This window comes from Eleutherodactylus coqui, chromosome 12 (genome assembly GCF_035609145.1).
Source record: "Eleutherodactylus coqui strain aEleCoq1 chromosome 12, aEleCoq1.hap1, whole genome shotgun sequence".
NCBI lineage: Eukaryota > Metazoa > Chordata > Amphibia > Anura > Eleutherodactylidae > Eleutherodactylus > Eleutherodactylus coqui.
Window position 1 is genome coordinate 31,322,273 of NC_089848.1, and position 16,943 is coordinate 31,339,215.

Sequence of the window (16,943 nt, forward strand, 5' to 3'; positions counted from 1 at the left end):
AGCAAAAACCGCGAGATCTCCGCCGGCAGAGCCGCCGCGGTTTAAGCCGCGGCGGCTTTGAAGCGGTCCGGCCGCTTGCTCTTCCGTTGCGGCCGGCGCTCCCATAGAGGAGAGCGCGGCCGCAGCGGAATGAAAAAAAGAATGAGCATGCTGCTTCTTTTGAAACCGCGGCTGCTGCCGCCGCAGCCGCGGTTTCAACCGGATTTACCGCAGCGGATTAGCCGTCCCGTGTGGACGAGATTTCTGAGAAACCTCGTCCACATAGCTGGCTAATCCCGGTCTTAGCGGCCGCGGGCGGTTTTGCCGCGGGCGGATCTGCTGCGGCAAAACCGCGGTAAATCCGCCCTGTGTGACCCCAGCCTAAGGCTGGGTTCACACTGGGCGGATTTACCGCAGAAATTCCATCCTGAATTTCGCCGCGGCAAATCCGCTTGCGGCCGCTGATCCCGGGATTAGCCAGCCATGCGGGACGGCGAATCCGCAGCGGCATCGGCAGAGGCCGGCGCTGCGGCATGGATTCGCCGGCTGCAGCATGTGAATTTTTTTTCTTCTTCCGCTGCGGCCACGCTCTCCACTATGGGAGCGCTGGCCACAGCGGAAGGGCGTGCGGCCAGGCCGCTTCAAAACCCGTGGCTAAGTGCCATGGGTTTTGAAGCAGCGGATCCCGGGCAGAAATCTTGCGGTTTTGCACTGCGGCCAAACCGCGAGATCTCCGCCCTGAATGCGACCAGTGTGAACCCAGCCTAATAATCACTTCTGTGGCCGTTCACCTCAGTATCTGTGAATATAACTGTACTTTACCCTTTTAAAATCCACAGCCCGTGGCCCTCTGCTGGGTTTTGACAAGTGTAGAGAAAGATAGGGGGGGGAATGGAAGAGCCGGAAGCAGGAACTGAGCTCCCACCCCTCGCCACTATTTGCAATGGGAGAGGCGGGGTGGGGGCGGAGCTAAGCTCGGGACGTAGCCCCGCCCTACCCCACCCCTCCATTGTAAATAATGGCAAGGGGTGGAGAGGGGGAGGGAGCTCTGTTCCTGCTCCTGCTCCTGGCTCTTCCATCCTCCTCCCCCTGCAGACGAGGGCACCGTATATCGGCTGGGCGTGAAAACCCAGCCGATATGCGGTCATCTGAATGACCATCAGCATTGTGCAGCTGCCTCAGTCTAAATCAGCCCCATGATCTGTATATAAGCAGCTGCAGACTGACGGCAGTGCCTCTCCTTAGCTGATTTCTGCTGAGCTGTTGGGATTCCCCTGACGTCAGTCAGGACGGGCCGCCCTCCCCTCCGGCATCGCACGCAGGCGCAGAGGAAAGGAGCCCTCTGACGTCAGTCAGGACGGGCCGCCCTCCCCTCCGGCATCGCACGCAGGCGCAGAGGAAAGGAGCCCTCTGACGTCAGTCAGGACGGGCCGCCCTCCCCTCCGGCATCGCACGCAGGCGCAGAGGAAAGGAGCCCTCTGACGTTAGTCAGGACGCCCCCCCCCCTTCCCACCGGGATCGCGCGCATGCGCAGAAGAAAGAAGCCCTTGACGCTGAGCCAGGACGGACGGGCCGCCCACAGCAAGCACTGCTTGTGACGTGGGGCCCGTCCCCTGACCTAGGAAGTGGCTCATGGACGGAGCAGAGCCGGAAGCGGTCATTTTGACCGCTCCAGCTCTGCTTTAAGAAGCTGCAAGAAAAGATAAAAGATGCAGAGGACATCACTGATGATCGGCCCTGTCAGGCAAGGTGAGTAAATTTTTTTTCCTCTTCATGTCAGAACCCCTTTAAGCAAGCCATTAAAACACATATTTTTAGAGAGGTCTGCCATATTCCCTAATCCAAAATCTTCTTCATCCCTCCTGCTTCTACACTTCTCCTTGGACCGCCCTCTTCTCACTGCATTCTTCAAGCATTGCATTGCATTTCTTACCTGTTTATTGCCTGACACATCTTTATTTATATATGAATTGTATCCTATGCGTATACTTTCTTATCGTCTGTAACCTCTAGAAAACAGGGCCCTCACCCCTATTGCTCAAGCTTTGCATTCATTTAATACTGTATGCTATGACTTATTTTGTATATGTCCCCCCCCCCCCCCCGATGTGTAAATATGTTGGTGCTGTATAGATAAAGATTATAATTACTTTATCTACTAGGCCCCCTGCGGTGATCACAGTGGTAGGCCTATTCTCTCACTGTCCACTCATCCAGTGTTATGCCAAATGCTGAGTCAGCTTCCTCTGTTGCAGGTTCAAAGTTTTGTCAGTAGAAGCATGTCTCACTCTGTACTATTTGGAACACAAGATCCCTCATAAATCCGGGAAGATGGAAACCCAGGAATCTAGCTATTCTTTGAAAATGTTGATTTTCAGCTGAGGAGCTCCTTCCCGCTCATCCACTCTCCTTGCTGGTTAAGCCACGCCCCCGAGGGGAGTATGTGAGTTCTGGGACACTCTCCGTGGTGAGTTGGCCCCGCATCCATCACCTGTCGCCCCTCCCCTTTGTTTAGTACCAGACTACCTAGAAAAACTAGATGTTCACACGAAACTAATGTGGACCTGTTTCAGTAACCTCGCAGTCACTCACCTTTGGTTCTATCGAATATCAAAGAATAAGCAACTCCTAGAAAAACTGCTTACTCAAAGAGCAACCCCTCCTCTCAATCTCTTACAGGTGATTCGCCTTTCCAAAACCTTAGATATGTTCAACAAAGCTTTTCAATCCTCTCAACCACTTACCACATTAGAGCGTATCTCTTCGGCACAATGCTGCTCAGTAGGGAAATATCTCTCCTTAAAAGAAAATGTATCCCCCCACAGGCTGACTCCAGACCACCATTTATTATATCTTGGGAAAAGGAACTCAATGAAAAGCTGTCAGATAGCGAGGTGCAAAGTATCGTAGGCCTCCCTCACACAGGCATTTTTGTACAGCGTTTAGCACTGCATTTTCAGTGCTGCGCTAAACGCTGTACAAGGCTCCCATTCATTTCAATGGGGCTGCTCACAGGAGCTTTAACCCCTTAGTGACCAGGCTTTTTTGCTTTTTTCCATTTTTGTTTTTTCCTACTCCCTTTAAAAAAAATCGTAGCTCCTTTATTTATCCATCGAAGTCGCTGTATGAGGGCTTGTTTTTTGCGGGACGAGTTGTATTTTTCAATGGTGCTATTTATTGTACCATATAATTTACTGAAAAACTTTTTAAAAATTCTTAGTGGAGAGAAATGGAAAAAAAAACGACATTCCACCATTTTTCGGTGCGTCCTGTTTCTGCAACGCACAAACTGCAACAAAAACGACCTGATATTTTTATTCTATGGGTCAGTATGATTACTACGATACCAAACTTATATAGTATTGTTTTTGCTGTAGTAGTTGTATTTTTTTTTTAAGATATTAAATTTTTTTCAATTATTTTCTGCGGTCATTTTGTGCGCGCGATAACTTTTTTATTTTTCCGTCGACATAGTTGTGCGAGGGCTCATTTTTTGTGGGATGTCCTGTAGTTTCCGATAGTATCAATTTGGAATACATACGACTTTTTGATCGCTTTTTATTGCGTTTTTTCTGGGAGACAGGGTAACTAAAAAAAATGCATTTCTGGCGTTCTTTATTTTTTTTTTCGGCCGACATTCACCATGCAGAAAAAATAATGCACTACTTTGATAGATTGGACTTTTACGGACGCGGCGATATCAAATACATATTTTTATTTTATGATTTAGATTTTTTAATAATAGATATGGCAAAAGGGGGGTGATTTAAACTTTTATAACTTTTTTTTTTTTTTTACAATTTAAAAAACTTTATTGATCTTTTTTTTTACTTTACTTTGAAGTCCCCCTGGGGGACTTTAACATGCGATGCTTTGATCGCTCCTGCAGTATGACGTAATGCTATAGCATTACGTCATACTGCTTTTTTACAGGCAGTCTATGAAGCCACCCTGTGTGGATGGCTTGATAGGCAGTCTGCTAAGGCAGCCCTGGGGCCATTCATTAGGCCCCTGGCTGCCATGACACCTGCACGGATCCCCCGATCTCACCGCGGGGGGGCCGTGCGGAACCCCCAAACAGCGTTCGGGGGATTTAAATGCCGCTGTCAGAATTGACAGCGGCATTTAAAGGGTTAATAGCCGCGAACGGCCAAGTGCGGCTATTGCCCGCGGGTGTCAGCTGTAATAAACAGCTGACGCCCGTGCTGTATGGAGGGAGATAGCGGCGCTACCTCCCTCCATACACGTCCTGCAGCTGCAGGACGTAAAAACACTATGGCCCCGTCGTTAAGGGGTTAAAACTCAGCGTTTTCAATGCTTCACTTTGAAAGTGATGTATGTTCTATTTTTGGCCATTTTCAGCTGTGCGTCGCCCATTAAAATGAATGGGCAGGGGTTTCAGTGCTGCAGAAAACGCAGCACAATTTGGTATTGCATTTTTGGCAGCGTTAAATGCAGGTGGCTATACTGATTTTCGAGGGGGGATTAAAATATATAAGCCCTACCAGGAAAGCTACACTACATGAAAAAAAAGCAGGCGCTCTACGAAGCTGCGGGTAGGTTTACTTGTCATCGCCAACAGAGCATCTCTTAATAGTAACAGGGTTTGAAGCCCCCACCTCTAACAAGAGATTGCACTGATTGGTTCATCGAGTGCTGACTCAGCCATTCAGAGCCAGCGCTCAATGCACCAATCACAGCTATTCATAAGGCTGCAGGACAAACATTATAAATTGCTAACATGCTGGTATAAATCTCCAGAATGGCTATTTGCCTATAAACTGGCCGATTCCAATGTTTGCTGGCGCTGTAATGATCTTGTGGACTCCTTGACTCATTTATAGTGGTCATGCCCGGTTTTAGACTCATATTGGAAACAGGTGGAAAAAAACAAAATGTGATATAACTGTCAGTTCCTTTAAATTATCTCCTGAAGAAGTTTCACTGATTAGGATTAAAAATTAACTTTTATTTAATAATAACTAAAATGACTAAATAGTCAAAGACACACTACAAAAAGCAAATAACAAAAATTGATAGCGTTTCAGAGTTACTATGGAAACCCTTGTAAGGTCTATAGGTAGATACTATCGTGATTGTAATCCTCCAAACTATGTTTCTTTGATGTACGTCTCACATTTATTTCGGTGAGCTCCTTTTCACACAGATATAATATTTTTCAAATATGTACATCTATTTTTAACGTAGCTGATCTGGAGGCTTCTTAGTAAGGAATAAATATCCCCAAAAGGGTCCCAATTGATCAAATTATGCATCAACAAAAATTGATGGTATATTACAGAAGCGCTGTCATACACTGTACATGGTCACTATTAGGTAGAGAGTGTGGGAGTTGTAACACTGCACATATGTATTTTATAAGAGGCACTCTGTCAGAAGGAGCTTAGCATAGTAAAGTCTATAGTATAGACCTAATGTCAGTCATCCTCTGTGCTATTCAGTCCTTTTCAGTGCAGTAAATGATTGTATATACTGTCCTGAGATTTACTCTCTTAGCAAGGACACTTTATACAGTGTATTTTTGAATGGTATTGGCCACTATTCAGGCTCAAAGCTGTATGAAGATATTTATGTTAGGATCCTCATCAAATCCTTTACACATAGAAGTAGGATATAGTTTTCGTTAAACAGCCAATGCTGTAATGATGCCGACTGATCTTAAAATAGGTAAATCAGTAGATCAACTTGGGCTTGACGTGTAGTCCACTATGATTTATAGACATTGAATCATGCCTGTCGGTATTCTACATATATATAAATGCAGATTTCCATTCATGCACATTCATCTCTTGTCTTTATTCCTTGCGGGCTTAGCATATACTAAAGCACCATTTGTGGACTGCTAATGGTTAATAGCAAAATCTCCCCAAGCACCAATCTTAGTTTTATATCATCCTATTAATAAGCAGCCGTTGCATCAATGTATTCTATATCTCTATCTATTAAGCCTCAACGCGTTTCCCTAGCTAACTATTCTTCAGAGCCAGTTCATCAGGAGGACTTATTCAAAGCTACACAAGAGTTTTATCTATCATTCCCTCATGTGCTGCATCAGTACAGCTCATAGCGAGCAACAGACAGAAATGGTATGACCGGAGAAATGCTCACCTTTTGTATCCGTGTCTCCACCTCCCTTGTTGTATCCACCAATCCCAATCCGGGGGTAAGTATCGCCCACACCATTCAGATGTCATCCTGTGTAAAGGACATGCGTCAGTATAGCTTCTCGCGTAGTCTGCGGGCTACTCTCGCGCATGCACTTTCCGTGTACAGCCCATGTAAGAGAGACAGAGCGGTATCCCTTCTCGCGCAATCTGCGAGGAGCTCTCGCGCACGCGCAGTTAGTGTTCATCCCCTATCATCACGGGCAGAGCACGGCCGCATAATGCAATGAAATATCCATAGCAACTTGATGCGGAACCTAGCGCATGCGCATTATAAGAATTCTAGGACATAGAGTTTATATCCATGTTTGTTATACCCTATATCAGGAATGTAATATGCTGCGCAGTCTAAGATATTATTATAGCAGCCTAATACACCTTGCAGCTACAGACATTTTGAAAATAATTGATGACCTAATTGACCTCCGTCGCGATTCACATTCATGCATTCTGCGATATTGCTTATGGGATAGTTAATATACGCCTGTGTCATGACAGAAGTAGCGAGATGTACAAGTACAATTAGACCATATATATAGTGCACAGTAAAGTTAAATTATTATATATGCATATTTCATACGGTATATTTTCTCATGATTCTCTCCTATTTTGTTTGAAGATGATATAATTATTCAATAAGTTACTAGTATATATCTCTTCTTTATTAATCTGCCTACTTTACTTTTATGCTCTATATTCTGGGCAATTCTGTTCTGGGAGGAACACATGTTTCATATGCGAAAACATTGATTTATTCCATCGGTCCATCTTTTATCCAATGGGCATAACATGTTCCCATGCTCATCTTTAGTAGAAGTTATGTATTGACTCCTTTGGCAGTAAATTACACATCTCAGTCAAAAGTCACAGACTTCAGGGTCACAAGTGTCGCGTAGGTCAATTTTCATTGCATATACTTGCATCTCAATAATGTCCTAATCTTATAAATAATCCTAGTACGAAGAGGTAAACATTAATTGCGGATTTTAACGTATGTCAAATTTATTGTTCTATTTATTATTTCTATTTGTGGGGCGATATTACAGTTATAAGGGAGGGATATAGTATGCAGCGAAGTCGGTAAGGAACGTCATTTTTATTCAGTCAGAAAGATCACCAGTCAAACGGATCATTAGAGAATTAAAGGAACTTAATGTATACTCAGGATTTCTTGTTATTATTTTGTATTAGAAGATGTTCAGTTAACCAGCAGATGTTCTATAGAGTATTCAGTCTTATTTTTTATTTTATTATTTTTTATTGATGAATGGTAGGAAAGATAGTTGCTCGTTCAGACCTTTTGGTGATAATGATTCCATCCGGTAGATCCAGGCACTTTCCTTCTGTAATAATTTTGTGTCCGGGTTACCTCTTCGGCCATCGTATCTCAAAAGTTCAACGCCCTGAAACTTTATAGTTGTAGGGTCATTGTTGTGAAAGTTGCGTACATGTGTTGCGAGACTCGTCTGCTCGTTTCGATTTATATTGCCGATGTGTGACAAAATTCTGCGTCTAAACTGCTGTCTTGTTTTCCCTATATAGTCTAACGGGCAGGGACAGGTTGCTAGATATATCACTCCAATCGACTTACAGTTTATGAAATCGCGTATTTCATAGTTTTTACCCGTAGCAGAGCTTGCAAAATTAGTGCCTCTTTTGATGAAACCACAGGCCTTACATGTTGAACACGGATAGCAACCTTTCACTGGATTCTCATGTAGCCAGGTAGATGTAGTTGGTGGTCTCGTGAAGTGGCTGTTCGTCAATCGATCTCTCAGATTTCAACCCCGTCTATACGTAATCAATGGTCTTGTTGGTAAATATGGGGCCAGATCTTTGTCCTTCAACAGGACCTCCCAGTAGTTCTCAACGATCTTTCTCACTTGTCGTGAACGGTCATCAAATGTTCCGTTGATCCGTAGAGTTTCAGATCCATTGATGGTCTTATTTTTGGGGGTCAAAAGTGTATTCCTCTTCATATTGTCCACTTCTTCTTTAGCTTGTTTCACGATGTCCTTCGGGTAACCCCTGTTCGAAATTTTTCCATCATCTCTCTTGCCTGATTCTCATATTCTTCACTGGAGCAATTCCTTTTAACCCTCATCAATTGCCCCTTAGGTATCCCCTTTTTTGGGGGGTAGGGGTGATGGCTTGTCCAGTGAAGTAGATTGTTAGTAGACGTTGGTTTCTTGTATATCCTCGTTTCGAGGGATCCTGTTCCCGTCTTGATGATCTTTAGATCCAGGAAGGTAAGATTGTCTTCTTCAATTTCAGCGGTGAAAAACAAGTTCAAGTTGTTAATATTTAAGATCTTGACAAACTCATAGAATTCTTCTATCTCACCGGACCACAAAATTAAAATGTCATCAATATAGCGGACCCAAAGGTCCACCATAGAGGTCCATCTTTCATTGTTGTCAGAAAAGACGACTTTTTCCTCCCACCAGCCCAGGAAGAGATTAGCATATGTGGGAGCACAAGGGCTCCCCATAGCCGCCCCCCTGAGCTGGTGGAAGATCCGCCCATCAAAAAGAAAAAAAATTATGCTCAAGAACGAATGTTAGTAGATTTAGCACGAATTCGTTATGATTAGAGAAAAATCTTCCTCTCTGTTTGAGATAGTGTCTGACTGCTTCCAATCCTCCAAACTCGCGAGTTTAACTCCAGGCGTGATATATATACCTTCTAACTGTTTTAGCACTTCCGTAGTGTCTTTTACATAAGAAGGCAATGACTCCACGAAAGGTCGGAGTATCTTATTAAGATAGGTACTTATTCCTTCAGTCATGTTACCAATACCCGATACAATAGGCCTGCCCTTCAAAGGGGTCAGGCCCTTGTGAATTTTGGGTAATCCATAAAAGGTGGAAATCCTGGGATATTGTGGATAGAGGTATTGATATTCATTATCATCAATCAGATGTTGATCCTTGGCCGATGTTAAAACCTCTTTCAATTGTTCTAAGAATACATCAGTTGGATCTGCCCCTAATGTAGCATAGTTTGTGTCGTCCTTGAGTATATCTAAACACATTTCTTTATATTTCTCACAGTCAAGAATCACTATGTTGCCCCCTTTATCGGAGGGTTTTATAACCACTGATTTTATCTTTTTCAAGTTGTAGTAGTGCCTTTTTCTCTTCTGTTCATAGATTCTAAAGGAAAAGTATAAAGGAAAGTCCCTTTTTCAGTAGATTCATTTCTGTTGTTGTTAAATTTTTCGCAGAAAGATTAATAACTTGGAGTTCATCAGAGGGGGTAGTACTAGTCGCGGATGATATAGTATTGTCGTTCCTCATCTTCTTGCTCTCAACATATAATTTGTGATGGGGGCGCCTAAAAAAGGAGTGGGTGAGCCTCCATCCTGACGGTTATGTCTTCCTCGGCCTCTTGATTTGTTTTTGCCGCTACCCCTACCTCTCTCTGCCTCTTCCTCCTCTGTGGGTGTAATTCACAGGATTTTCTGCACCAGAGAGTTCTCCTTTAGATGAGCTTCTCTCTGATTCTGTGATTGATCTAACATCATATACGCTATTCTCTGAGAAATCTTTCGCATCACGTGTATACAGAAAACGCTTGCGCTCTTTAAGATAGACGGTGTATTTGTCAATTGTTGACTTTAATATTTTTTCTTTCTTTTCATATTCAGAATCTTCCGAAAATCGTTTAATGTCCTGAATTGCTTGTTCAAGGTCCTTAGTGTTCCTATCCAGATTAATTTTCTCTTCTTCCAAGAGTAGAGCCATCAGTCTCAAAGAGCTCTCTGTGGCCTCCTTCTCCCATTTGGACATAAATGTTGGTGTTCGCATTTTTTGTGGTGGTAAAATATGTACACGAAGGCCTCTTGGGACTATTTTATTCTCCAAGTATTTGCTCAGGCCCTGAACCTCCCACCATGACCTAACAAACTCCTTATAAATTTTCGTAAGGTATCTCCTGAAGAAGTGATTTTGTCCAAGCCCACCACCGAATATAAGCCCTCTAGGTCTAACCTTATTAGGCATCTTATCATAGCTGCAAAATCTTTGATTCTGCTCCTGTGACTCCAACCTACAGCACCCACCTGGGTCACTAAGGTAAATGAAATCCGCAGGTTTAAGGAGTTAATGAGTTGGGCCAACAGATCTCATGATAAATTTAGAGATATTTGGAAGCCCTGGAAGCTGATGTCATGATTTTCTTAATATTGGCTATGGTGCCATATAGGAAACAGAAAGATTGTGGAGATTACTACTTGTTAGAGTAGGGACTCACTAGACAGCAAGGACCCTTGACCTGAGCTTATGAGCTTTAGTACCTTGTCCAACACTAATACCTCACCCTTATTTATATTTCCATCTGTCTTGGTGTTTTAGCACTTTGGTAAGTATTTGGCCACCGGGTGTTTTAAGGTCTTTGTCCTTGTTTTCTCTTTGTTGCTTGCATGCTCAGTTTATGTTTGGTGTAAACTGTGTCTGATCGTGTGTTTAACCTTTATACTTTCCCTCCAGCTTTGAAAATATTACAATCGTGAAGAGAAGGTGAATAAGACCTGCACAAATGTAACAAATTATTTAGAAGGACAAGATAGGATATTGTGGATGGGGTTGAAGGATAATGACATGAGTGTGCCTGTCACATCCGTGTCACACAAGAGCAATATGCTCATCATGGGTGCAGGGTGATGTTCACACTTAACACAAGATTCATACACCACACAATGCAGGACTGTGAGCACCTCATAATGAATTAAATTGACTCTGGCTCCACTATCCCAAAAAATTGTCACTGTACAACTATGCCCAGTAATCTCTGCGGGGAGGACCAACGTGGAGCATGATATCCAGGCGATTTACAGGCCTAAAGGAAACTTCCCCTTAACCTCCAGGCCAGCTAGTTTTCCGACTGGGACCCTGAAAAGGACACACCTGAATGAAGTGTCCTTTATGGCCACAGAAAAAACAGTGGCCTCTGCCTCCATGCTTCTCCCTTTTCACAGCTCCACCAGATAAAGAGCCCACTTGCATGGGTTCATCAAGCTCCATGGATTCTATGAACGAGGCAAAAGATAGCTCACTTGCCCGCTCTCTAACTCGTCTACCAATCCGTATGGCTAGAGATATGGCCTCATCAAGAGTTCTATATGCGGGATGTGAAACCATGAGGTCTTTAATTTTGTCACTTAGCACAAAGCAAAATTGACTCCGCAATGTGGGGTCATTCCACTGTAGATCATTAGCCCAATGGAGAAACTCAGCGGGAAAATCTTCAATGGGTGATTTACCCTGATGTAAGCCTCTAATCTTACCTTCCACCAGAGATACCCTATCGGAGTCATTGTAGATCAGACCCAAAGCCAAAAAAAAGTGTCTAGCGACAAAAAAAGCCTCAGAGGTGGGAGGTAATGAAAAGGCCCAAGCCTGAGGGTCTCCGTGCAACCTGGAAATCACCATCCCTACCTTCTGAGACTCATCACCTGAGGACAAAGGGCGCAGTTTGAAGTAAAATTTGCAAGACTCTTTAAACACAAAAAACTCCTACCTTTTTACCAACAAAAAAACGATCTGGCAGGTCCAGCTTAGGTTCCTTAACTAAACCGATACCGTCTACGTTTTGTTGCTTAACCTCAGCAACCTCAATAGCCAGAGACCTAAGCTGCTTGGTCAAGGCCTCAATGGGATCCATGAACCTGCAAGGCAAAACAAAAACCCACTGAGGAAACATCTGTCTGGTCATTATGTTACATTCATGCGGCACATGAGCACCACGCTCAGCACGGACGCAGGTGACATTCACACTGAATGCAATAATAGTACACCACGCAATGCAGGACAGTGAGCACCACTGCAGGAAGATGGAAAAATCTGTCCCTACCAAACAGGGAAGTGAGAAGACCCTGCCTGCAAGCAGAGTTATTGTCCCGATTAGGACAGCCCTATTGTCTTCTTCTGGGCCCTGACTATCCCTATAGGAATCCCACGAGAGAAGTATTGACACAGCAAAGCAAAACAATAAAGGTAACCAAAGGGTAAAGGCTCCAACCAACTTCAACCTCTCCTCTAGTGAACTGAATAACCAGCAAGGAGGAAAGGGAGGGGTTAGAATATGAAGCTCTCCACACCTGCTGATAGGAAGAGCAACTAGAGAACCACACCCAAACCCCTCTCCCAGGTATGACTAATAGTCACCATGCAACATACAGAGAGATAGCAACAAGCTATCTCTGCACAACATGCATTAACCCTCATCCTGCATAACAACAGGGCGACAGGTCTGATGCAGCGTCGCGGCCACCACGCCATGACGCTGTCGCGACCCACAAGCTGCAACAGTGGCGAAATTCACATCTGCGCTAGGGATTCTGTTTTCCTGCTCTGTTATGGTAGCAGAAAGACGGAATTCCCTGGATGAATGCAATGCACAGATAACTACTACTCTGCAAATAACATTTGACAAGCAAAGTGTAATGTTAATGATGAGTACAAAGTAGCTTTTATAACCATAAACAGACTTTGCAAATGGACAAGCACTACATTGTTGCAAGCAAGATTTCTTAAGATGTATGTATGTATACTATACATACATACATATAGAAAAATAGAGAACAACAGAAATACGGACAGGCATTATTTCATGTACCTATCAGCTTTTGTTCCTTGGCTGTTGCTTTCTTCCATTTGGAGTAGAAGGATGTGATTACGCTAATCCAGGCCTCCACTTTCTTGTTGTGGTCATTGTAGCCATCTGCTGCATGATCCCAAATGACTGTATGTGCTTCCACATGATAGGAGTTAATGAAATATTTCACCATCTATATTACATAAAGGTGAAAGCCTTCACTCACTGACTGACTGACTTGCCACTAATTCTCTAACTTCCCAGTGTCATACAAACATGAAATTTGGCAGAAGCATTCTTTAGGTCCTAAATAGGAAAAGTAAAGGGGTCACAACTTGAAAAGTAAAGGGGTCACAACTTGATTATTCAATGCTAAGTGCAAAAGTATTGGCACCCCTATGTAATGTAATTTCCCAGTGTCGCCCCTTTTTAATGTACCAAATCTAATTCTCTAACTTCCCGATGTTGTACAAACATGAAATTTGGGATGATCATTCTTTAGGTCCTAAATAGGAAAAGTAAAGGGGTCACAGCTCTAAAATTCAATACTAAGGGCAAAAGTATTGGAGCCCCTGTGTAATGTACCAAATCTATATCTCTAACTTCCCATTGTTGTACAAACATGCATTTTGGCAGGAGCAATCTTTAGGTCCTAAATAGGAAAAGTAAAGGTCTCACAACTTGATTATTCAATGCTAAGTGCAAAAGTATGGGCACCCCTATGTAATGTAATTTCCCAGTGTCGTACAAACACGAAATTTGGCACAACCACTGCTTAGGTCCTAAATAGGAAATGTAAAGGGGTCACAACTTGATTATTTAATGGTAAGTGCAAAAGTATTGGCACCCCTATGTAATGTACCTAATCTAATTCTCTAACTTCCTGGTGTCATATAAACATGAAATTTGGCAGGAGCATTCTTTAGGTCCTAACAGGAAAAGTAAAGGGTCACAACTTATTTAATGCTAATTGCAAAAGTAAGTGCACCCTATGTAATGTAACTTCCCGGTGTTGTACAAATGTGAAATTTGGTGCGAGCATTCTTTAGTTCCTAAATGAGGAGAGTGGGAGGGGTGGCACATTCTGCAGTGGGACATCGGTACATGCAGCCTGAGGAGAATCTAACTCTCCGATATGTGTATTCATATTTTATTCCTCGGTTACTCTTAAAAAAACAGTTTACAAAAATTATCATCTATAATAATCAAACATCTATCTATCTATCTATCTATCTATCTATCTATCTATCTATCTATCTATCTATCTATCTATCTCATATCTAATAGCTATCTGCTTTCTAGCTTAAAGGGGTTGTCCCGCGGCAGCAAGTGGGTCTATACACTTCTGTATGGCCATATTAATGCACTTTGTAATGTACATTGTGCATTAATTATGAGCCATACAGAAGTTATCAAAAGTTATTCACTTACCTGTTCCGTTGCTAGCGTCCTCGTCTCCATGGTTGCCGTCTAATTTTCGCCGTCTAATGGCCAAATTAGACGCACTTGCGCAGTCCGGGTCTTCTGCTTTTCTCAATGGGGCTCCGTGTAGCTCCGCCCCGTCATGTGCCGATTCCAGCCAATCAGGAGGCTGGAATCGGCAATGGACCGCACAGAAGCCCTGCGGTCCACCGAGGGAGAAGATGCCGGCGGCCATCTTCAGCAGGTAAGTAAGAAGTCACCGGAGCGCGGGGATTCAGGTAAGCGCTGTCCGGTGTTCTTTTTTAACCCCTGCATCGGGGTTGTCTCGCGCCGAACGGGGGGGGGGGGGTTGAAAAAAAAAAAACCCGTTTCGGCGCGGGACAACCCCTTTAATAAACACCTTCATGCATAAGTCTCAGCGCTTTCATATCCATCCTCTCAAAGCTGGTGGCTTGTACACTGATTTCCTCTGGACTGTGTGGTGCAATGAGTATAATGGCCGCATTTCCTTTTTCTGTGTTCTCATCAATTTTATTGTAAAATAACACTATTGGATTTTGCAGTAGTTTAAAGGGAATATCATTGCGGAATTGCTGTTAAAATTACAATACCAGTGTTTTTGCATTTTGTTTCCTATAAATTTTAACAAACACATTAAAGTCAACGGACCAAATCCACAATAACTTTGTGGTGATTTCACAACATAAATAGACATGTTCTTAATTTTAAATCTGCAACGTTTCCGAAAAACACTGTGGATTGAGTGCTGATATTTTCCACTCCTTGTGATGGAGATTTTTGAAAGCTTGTCCAAATAGCTTGTACTGTAAATGCTGTGGAATTTCTGCTGTAATTTGCGCAATAGAAATTCTGCTGCCTTTCAGCTGTGTGTGAAGATGGTGTGAGGGACGGAATTACACCACAGGAGGCATCACATACCGTGGGTGATTCCGCACCAAAATCCACAGGCTACCCACCGATTTTGATGTGGAATTGAAAATGGCTTGACACCTGCCTACAATCCCGCATCAAAATCTGTGGTTAGACCTGCGGATTTTGATATGAAACTCCGCAACTGCGGATTTCATAGAATCATAGATTGGTAGAGTTCCAGGGTCATCAGGTCCAACCCCCTGCTTAGTGCAGGATTTACTAAATCATCCCAGACAAATATTTGTCCAGCCTTTGTTTGAACACTTCCATTGAAGGAGAACTCACCACCTCCTGTGGCAACCTGTTCCACTGATTGATCCCCCTCATTGTCTAATATCTAATCTGTGTCTCCTCCCTTTCAATTTCATCTTATTTCTTCTAGTCTTTCTTTGTGCAGATGAGAATAGGGCTGATCCCTCCGTACTTTGGATTTGGCTGTGTCCTACTGCATAATTCCATTCTGTGTGAAAAGTCCCTTATGTGTAAATTTGTGAATCTGCAGCGGATTTGCCATTGCGTATTCTCATAGACCTGTTTGACCATACCCTCAGGGTAAAAGCACATGGTCATATGCGCAACTTCGCTTGCCACTACGGACCATAGTTGCGCATGAACTACGTTTTTTTCGAGCTATTCAAATTCTGCACCATAGCGCACGAGTTTGAAAAAAGCAGCGAGAAGATAGCACCTGCCCTACCTTTCCCGCATGTAGTGTTAACTACGTGTGAGAAAGATTGGACAAATCCTATATTTTCTCGCCTGTACTATTAACGGGCAATAATACCGCTAATGAAAATAAAACCATTGAAATGAATGGTTTTGTTTCGTCCCGTTATGCGGCCGTGATATTACCAGGACTAAATCACGCCAATCTGAAGAAGCCCTCGGACTGCTTTCGCGCAGCCTTTCTCATGACGTTGTTATACGGCTTTCTTTTATAAACAGATGTTTCACTAAGGCCGGGTTCTCACAGGGCGGTTTTGCTGCCGCAAAAAAATGCGAGATTTCCGCCGGAAAAGCGCAGCTTCAAAACTTGCGGCACTTTGCCGTGGGTCTTGCGGCCTGGCCGCATGCTTTTCTGTTGCTCCCATAAAGAGGAGTGCGGCCGCAACGGAAAAAAATATATATACACATGCTGCCGGCGGGGAATCTGCGCCACAGCACTGGCTTCTGTTTGCTTTGCTGCAACGGATTGGTCATCCCATGTGGATAAGATTTTTGACAAATCTCATCCACATGGCTGGCCAACTTCGAGATTAGTGGCCGCAGGCCCTGTGTGAACCCAGCCTAAAGTCTACAGTGATAAATAAAACATAGTACAAACCATGTGCTTTTCTTTGTAGCATTTTTGTGTCAGTGGAATTTTTTGGGACAAAACACAAAATTCTCTGGGTGTGATATTGCTTTCTTGTATTTTCCAAAAGGCTTTTCTAGAGGACTTGAAAAATATATGATATGTTACAATTTTAGCTGTGCTGTGAAAAACACTTGGAAAAAAAGCTGAAACATAGAAATAAGCTGAAAAATACAGAAAAACTGTATCCAAAGGAGCCCATAAAGGGATTTTAATTTTTTTTGTTCTACTCGCCTGCAGCTGTTCCTAATCCATAAAGATTGTGTTTGTACATAAACCGCATAAAGGATTTTATGGTGAAAAACAAAAACTTGAATGAATATACACTGAAGTAATACCAGGCAGCTATACATGGAAAAAAGTTAACCCTTTTTGAACAAAAATTAATATAATACACTGTCTTATTTTGTGGGAAACAGGGTAGAAATATTGACCAAAATACTGTTGTGTGAAAGTTGTTTGAAAGTGGAGAA